Below are 8,377 nucleotides of genomic sequence, written 5' to 3' on the forward strand. Positions count from 1 at the left end.
AATCTTATTTAAAAAATTATAAAGTTAAAATATTGTTGTATTAAGAAAAAGCAAAAAATATAAAAAATAAAAGCAAGTAAAGGAGAAACAAGTAAACATCTGCTACAAATTTTGCCTGGTTGATTCATTGTCGTCGTCGTCGTCGTCGTTGAAGTGTTTAACAAGACGTTTCGGTAAATTTTTAACTTTCCTAAGTTTATTAAAAACAGAATTTAAAAAAAATTGAATAAATAAGTAAATAAAAAAAATATTTAAAAGAAATAGACTCAAGTAAAATAGCTAAAGAAAGCTTGACGTCTTGTCTTTCGTACGTACGTTCGATTATATATTGTCGGTTTTTCATATTGTTTTTTATGCGGTTTTAACTGTTCGTCGCTTTTGTTGTCTTCTTCGTAAATCGTAGCTATTACGTCTTTTTCGTCTCAACTTGAGTGAATTTTTGCTGATGCTGAAATTGTGTAGATTCTGTGTAAAGAGCGATGAGAGCGCATTAAATTCTATTGTCGGTAGTGCAAAAAAAATTTCATATTTCTCTTCTGCTCCGATACAAGCAGTCGTATATTTCAGTCTGCCTCTAACTTGCTACGATTGTGAAAAAGCAAAAAATATAAAAAATAAAAGCAAGTAAAGGAGAAACAAGTAAACATTTGCTACAAATTTTGCCTGGTTGATTCATTGTCGTCGTCGTCGTTGAAGTGTTTAACAAGACGTTTCGGTTAATTTTTAACTTTCCTAAGTTTATTAAAAACAGAATTTAAAAAAAATTTAATAAATAAGTAAATGCAAAAAATATTTAAAAGAAATAAACTCAAGTAAAATAGCTAAAGAAAGCTTGACGTCTTGTCTTTCGTTCGTACGTTCGATTATATATTGTCGGTTTTTCATATTGTTTTTTATATTTTTTTGTTTTTTTTTTTGTTGTCTTCTTCGTAACTCGTCAGCTATTACGTCTTCTTCGTCTCAACTTGAGTGAATTTTTGCTGATGCTGCTGGCTGAAGCCAAATTACTTTCTGCAACTTTTAGATAAGGTACGTAATATAAAACAAAACTTAGTATTGATTATTAAATATTAAAAAAAATGTATTTTTTTTTAACTTTTTGTCGTCGCTTTTAAATTTATTTTTTTTGTAGCTAATATTTTTAAATGTTTTTTTTTTTTGTTTTTTTGTCTTCTATAAATTTACTTTCCGAAACTTTATTTACTTTTCCGTGATTTTTCTCTGTATGCATATGTATCATATATATGTGTGTTTCTACGTATGCATTTACCTTATACTGTAGAAAATATATTTTCTTGTTTAATTTTTATTCATTCTACTATTTGTTCTCTCATAAACATACACAAACATAATTTGATGGATTTCATCATAAATGCAATGTTGTCACATTTCTCAAAATACTTAAATATGTGCAGAATGTTTAAAGAGTATATTACATTTAAAAAAAGTTTTTAGTTTTATTAAACCCAATCATTAACATCTATTAAAAGTTTCTTTTGTTTACATTTGCACACGTGCGTAAAAGCTTTAGTAATTATTTTTTTTATTATCTATTTTGTATAACATTAGTTTTTGTTTAGTGTTTTTTTTATTCTGATCACAATAAAAATTTCTCATTACTATGAAAAAAAATACGAAACATACAAATTAAATAAAAACATTCTCTTAATTCAATATGTCTAAATAATAATAATTCATTAAACAGAATAATATAACAATTTTGCATCATTTGCATAAGGATAAGGAATTATTTGAAAATAATTTCTGTTGTACGAATACGAGAACGAGTACGCGTAATTACCGTACATTGTCTATAAAGTTTTGTTGTAACATTGAAAAAGTATTGTAAATTTTTTGCATTGCTATTTACTGTTATTCACGATTTAAAAAATTTTTGTTGCATTTACCATATTGAGTGGTGCTCGTGTCGGTTATCTTCATTTCTTGAACTTCGAATTTATTACTACATTTTTGGTTTATCATAATCAAACGTAACTGTAAATAAAGAAATTTAACATCAATCGGACTAGAAGAAAAATTGAACGCCCAAAGAATCCCTACTCAACCGCTAATATATTTTCGAGATGGAGTTTCTGGTGGATGAGAAATATATTTCATAAGGGTTTGCAAGGACCACTTGAAGAGGAAGAGTTATATCAGCACCGTAAAGACTTAGATAGTGAACGAGTAACTACAAAGTTTTCGTAAAAACAAGACGGTGCAATAATCCGTTCGCGTAGTTTAACTGCTGTGTATTTTATTTTAGAAGATTTAGTGTTTCCAGCAGAGATCGTAGGCAAACGTATTCGTGCCAAATTTGATGGCACCCAAATTATAAAGGTGCATTTGGATAAGAATCTACAAACGACCATTGAGCACAAAGTAAGTGTTAAATAACACTTATTTCATTAAATCTTTTTTTGCACTTGTGTTTTTTGCTGTTTAAAATTAGTGGTCCAATGTTTCGTTTACGCTTCATTGCTCAAACTGAATTGTAGCTTATTCATATATTGGTAACATTCATCAAATTTAATGAGTGTAGCAATTAACTTGCAGCAATTAATTCAATATGTCTTAATAATAATAATTCATTAAACAGAATAATATAACAATTTTGCATGATTTGCATAAGGATAAGGAATTATTTGAAAATAATTTCTGTTGTACGAATACGAGAACGAGTACGCATAATTACCGTACATTGTCTATAAAGTTTTGTTGTAACATTGAAAAAATATTGTAAATTTTTTGCATTGCTATTTACTGTTATTCTCGATTTAAAAAATTTTTGTTGCATTTACCATATTGAGTGGTGCTCGTGTCGGTTATCTTCATTTCTTGAACTTCGAATTTATTACTACATTTTTGGTTTATCATAATCAAACGTAACTGTAAATAAAGAAATTTAACATGAATCGGACTAGAAGAAAAAATTGAACGCCCAAAGAATCCCTACTCAACCGCTAATATATTTTCGAGATGGAGTTTCTAGTGGATGAGAAAAATATTTCATAAAGGTTTGCAAGGACCACTTGAAGCGGAAGACTTATATCAGCACCGTAAAGACTTAGATAGTGAACGAGTAACTACAAAGTTTTCGTAAAAACAAGACGGTGCAATAATCCGTTCGCGTAGTTTAAATGCTGTATTTATTTAAAGAAGATTAGTGTTTCCAGCAAGATATCGTAGGCAAACGTATTCGTGCCAAATTGGATGGCACCCAAATTATAAAGGTGCATTTGGATAAGAATCTACAAACGACCATTGAGCCCAAAGTAAGTGTTAAATAACACTTATTTCATTAAATCTTTTTTTGCACTTGTGTTTTTTGCTGTTTAAAATTAGTGGTCCAATGTTTCGTTTACGCTTCATTGCTGAAACTGAATTGTAGCTCATTTATATATTGGTAACATTCATCAAATTTAATGAGTCTAGCAATTAACTTGCAGCAATTAATTCAATATGACTAAATAATAATAATTCATTAAACAGAATAATATAACAATTTTGCATGATTTGCATAAGGAATTATTTGAAAATAATTTCTGTTGTACGAATACGAGAACGAGTACGCATAATTACCGTACATTGTCTATAAAGTTTTGTTGTAACATTGAAAAAATATTGTAAATTTTTTGCATTGCTATTTACTGTTATTCACGATTTAAAAAATTTTTGTTGCATTCACCATATTGAGTGGTGCTCGTGTCGGTTATCTTCATTTCTTGAACTTCGAATTTATTACTACATTTTTGGTTTATCATAACCAAACGTAACTGTAAATAAAGAAATTTAACATGAATCGGACTAGAAGAAAAATTGAACGCCCAAAGAATCCCTACTCAACCGGTAATATATTTTCGAGATGGAGTTTCTGGTGGATGAGAAAAATATTTCATAAGGGTTTGCAAGGACCACTTGAAGAGGAAGAGTTATATCAGCACCGTAAAGACTTAGATAGTGAACGAGTAACTACAAAGTTTTCGTAAAAACAAGACGGTGCAATAATCCGTTCGCGTAGTTTAACTGCTGTGTATTTTATTTTAGAAGATTTAGTGTTTTCAGCAGAGATCGTAGGCAAACGTATTCGTGCCAAATTGGATGGCACCCAAATTATATATAAAGGTGCATTTGGATAAGAATCTACAAACGACCATTGAGCACAAAGTAAGTGTTAAATAACACTTATTTCATTAAATCTTTTTTTGCACTTGTGTTTTTTGCTGTTTAAAATTAGTGGTCCAATGTTTCGTTTACGCTTCATTGCTCAAACTGAATTGTAGCTCATTCATATATTGTAACATTCATCAAATTTAATGAGTCTAGCAATTAACTTGCAGCAATTAATTCAATATGTCTAAATAATAATAATTCATTAAACAGAATAATATAACAATTTTGCATGATTTGAATAGGAATTATTTGAAAATAATTTCTGTTGTACGAATACGAGAACGAGTACGAGTAATTACCGTACATTGTCTATAAAGTTTTGTTGTAACATTGAAAAAGTATTGTAAATTTTTTGCATTGCTATTTACTGTTATTCACGATTTAAAAAATTTTGTTGCATTTACCATATTGAGTGGTGCTCGTTTCGGTTATCTTCATTTCTTGAACTTCGAATTTATTACTACATTTTTGGTTTATCATAATCAAACGTAACTGTAAATAAAGAAATTTAACATGAATCGGACTAGAAGAAAAATTGAACGCCCAAAGAATCCCTACTCAACCGCTAATATATTTTCGAGATGGAGTTTTGGTGGATGAAAAAAATATTTCATAAGGGTTTGCAAGGACCACTTGAAGAGGAAGACTTATATCAGCACCGTAAAGACTTAGATAGTGAACGAGTAACTACAAAGTTTTCGTAAAAACAAGACTGTGCAATAATCCGTTCGCGTAGTTTAACTGCTGTGTATTTTATTTTAGAAGATTTAGTGTTTCCAGCAGAGATCGTAGGCAAACGTATTCGTGCCAAATTGGATGGCACCCAAATTATATATAAAGGTGCATTTGGATAAGAATCTACAAACGACCATTGAGCACAAAGTAAGTGTTAAATAACACTTATTTCATTAAATCTTTTTTTGCGCTTGTGTTTTTTGCTGTTTAAAATTAGTGGTCCAATGTTTCGTTTACGCTTCATTGCTCAAACTGAATTGTAGCTTATTCATATATTGGTAACATTCATCAAATTTAATGAGTGTAGCAATTAACTTGCAGCAATTAATTCAATATGTCTTAATAATAATAATTCATTAAACAGAATAATATAACAATTTTGCATGATTTGCATAAGGATAAGGAATTATTTGAAAATAATTTCTGTTGTACGAATACGAGAACGAGTACGCATAATTACCGTACATTGTCTATAAAGTTTTGTTGTAACATTGAAAAAATATTGTAAATTTTTTGCATTGTTATTTACTGTTATTCACGATTTAAGAAATTTTTGTTGCATTTACCATATTTGAGTGGTGCTCGTGTCGGTTATCTTCATTTCTTGAACTTCGAATTTATTACTACATTTTTGGTTTATCATAATCAAACGTAACTGTAAATAAAGAAATTTAACATCAATCGGACTAGAAGAAAAATTGAACGCCCAAAGAATCCCTACTCAACCGCTAATATATTTTCGAGATGGAGTTTCTGGTGGATGAGAAATATATTTCATAAGGGTTTGCAAGGACCACTTGAAGAGGAAGAGTTATATCAGCACCGTAAAGACTTAGATAGTGAACGAGTAACTACAAAGTTTTCGTAAAAACAAGACGGTGCAATAATCCGTTCGCGTAGTTTAACTGCTGTGTATTTTATTTTAGAAGATTTAGTGTTTTCAGCAGAGATCGTAGGCAAACGTATTCGTGCCAAATTGGATGGCACCCAAATTATATATAAAGGTGCATTTGGGATATAGATCTTAAAAACGACCATTTGAGCACAAAGTAAGTGTTAAATAACACTTATTTCATTAAATCTTTTTTGCACTTGTGTTTTTTGCTGTTTAAAATTAGTGGTCCAATGTTTCGTTTACGCTTCATATATTGGTAACATTCATCAAATTTAATGAGTCTAGCAATTAACTTGCAGCAATTAATTCAATATGTCTATATAATAATAATTCATTAAACAGAATAATATAACAATTTTGCATGATTTGCATAAGGAATTATTTGAAAATAATTTCTGTTGTACGAATACGAGAACGAGTACGCGTAATTTTACCGTACATTGTCTATAAAGTTTTGTTATAACATTGAAAAAATATTGTAAATTTTTTGCATTGCTATTTACTGTTATTCACGATTTAAAAAATTTTTGTTGCATTTATCATATTGAGTGGTGCTCGTGTCGGTTATCTTCATTTCTTTAACTTCGAATTTATTACTACATTTTTGGTTTATCATAACCAAACGTAACTGTAAATAAAGAAATTTAACATGAATCGGACTAGAAGAAAAATTGAACGCCTAAAGAATCCCTACTCAACCGCTAATATATTTTCGAGATGGAGTTTATCAAATTTTATCTTTCTTATATTCCAAATTTATATTTTTATATATATTTGCTTATAATCTTCAAAAATTTATCACCTTTCTTTATACACAAGTAAACATATGTATGCTTATATACATATGTTCACATGTATGTATATATGTTTGTAAATAAAATCTTTGTCGTAAAGAGTTTTACGTTTAATCTACCGGCATATATTTTTCAATGCCCAAGGTCAAAATTATTAATCATATAAGGTGGTTGGTTAGTTGGTTGGTTGGGCGTGAAATTGTGTAGATTCTGTGTAAAGAGCGATGAGAGCGCATTAAATTCTATTGTCGGTAGTGCAAAAAAAATTTCATATTTCTCTTCTGCTCCGATACAAGCAGTCGTATATTTCAGTCTGCCTCTAACTTGCTACGATTGTGAAAAAGCAAAAAATATAAAAAATAAAAGCAAGTAAAGGAGAAACAAGTAAACATTTGCTACAAATTTTGCCTGGTTGATTCATTGTCGTCGTCGTCGTTGAAGTGTTTAACAAGACGTTTCGGTTAATTTTTAACTTTCCTAAGTTTATTAAAAACAGAATTTAAAAAAAATTTAATAAATAAGTAAATGCAAAAAATATTTAAAAGAAATAAACTCAAGTAAAATAGCTAAAGAAAGCTTGACGTCTTGTCTTTCGTTCGTACGTTCGATTATATATTGTCGGTTTTTCATATTGTTTTTTATATTTTTTTGTTTTTTTTTTTGTTGTCTTCTTCGTAACTCGTCAGCTATTACGTCTTCTTCGTCTCAACTTGAGTGAATTTTTGCTGATGCTGCTGGCTGGAGCCAAATTACTTTCTGCAACTTTTAGATTAAGGTACGCGTAATATAAAACAAAACTTAGTTTTGATTATTAAATATAATTTAATTTTTTGTCGTCGCTTTTAAATTTATTTTTTTTGTAGCTAATATTTTTAAATGTTTTTTTTTTGTTTTTTTTTGTCTTCTATAAATTTACTTTCCGAAACTTTATTTACTTTTCCGTGATTTTTCTCTGTATGCATATGTATCATATATATGTGTGTTTTTACGTATGTATTTATCTTATACTGTAGAAAATATATTTTCTTGCTTAATTTTTATTCATTCTACTATTTGTTCTCTCATAAACATACACAAACATAATTTGATGGATTTCATCATAAATGCAATGTTGTCACATTTCTCAAAATACTTATATATGTGCAGAATGTTTAAAGAGCATATTACATTTAAAAAAAGTTTTTAGTTTTATTAAACCCAATCATTAACATCTATAAAAAGTTTCTTTTGTTTACATTTGCACACGTGCGTAAAAGCTTTAGTAATTATTTTTTTTATTATCTATTTTGTATAACATTAGTTTTTGTTTAGTGTTTTTTTTATTCTGATCACAATAAAAATTTTTCATTACTATGAAAAAAAATACGAAACATACAAATTAAATAAAAACATTCTCTTAATTCAATATGTCTAAATAATAATAATTCATTAAACAGAATAATATAACAAATTTGCATGATTTGCATAAGGAATTATTTGAAAATAAAATAATAATAATTATTTGAAAATAATAATTTATTTTCTGTTGTACGAATACGAGAACGAGTACGCGTAATTACCGTACATTGTCTATAAAGTTTTGTTGTAACATTGAAAAAATATTGTAAATTTTTTGCATTGCTATTTACTGTTATTCACGATTTAAAAATTTTTTGTTGCATTTACCATATTGAGTGGTGCTCGTGTCGGGTTATCTTCCATTTCTTGTAACTTCGGGATTTATTACTACATTTTTGGTTTTCATCATAATCAAACGTACTGTAAATAAAGAAATTTAACA

The sequence above is a fragment of the Teleopsis dalmanni genome, chromosome 2 (genome assembly GCF_002237135.1).
Source record: "Teleopsis dalmanni isolate 2A chromosome 2, ASM223713v2, whole genome shotgun sequence".
Taxonomy (NCBI): domain Eukaryota; kingdom Metazoa; phylum Arthropoda; class Insecta; order Diptera; family Diopsidae; genus Teleopsis; species Teleopsis dalmanni.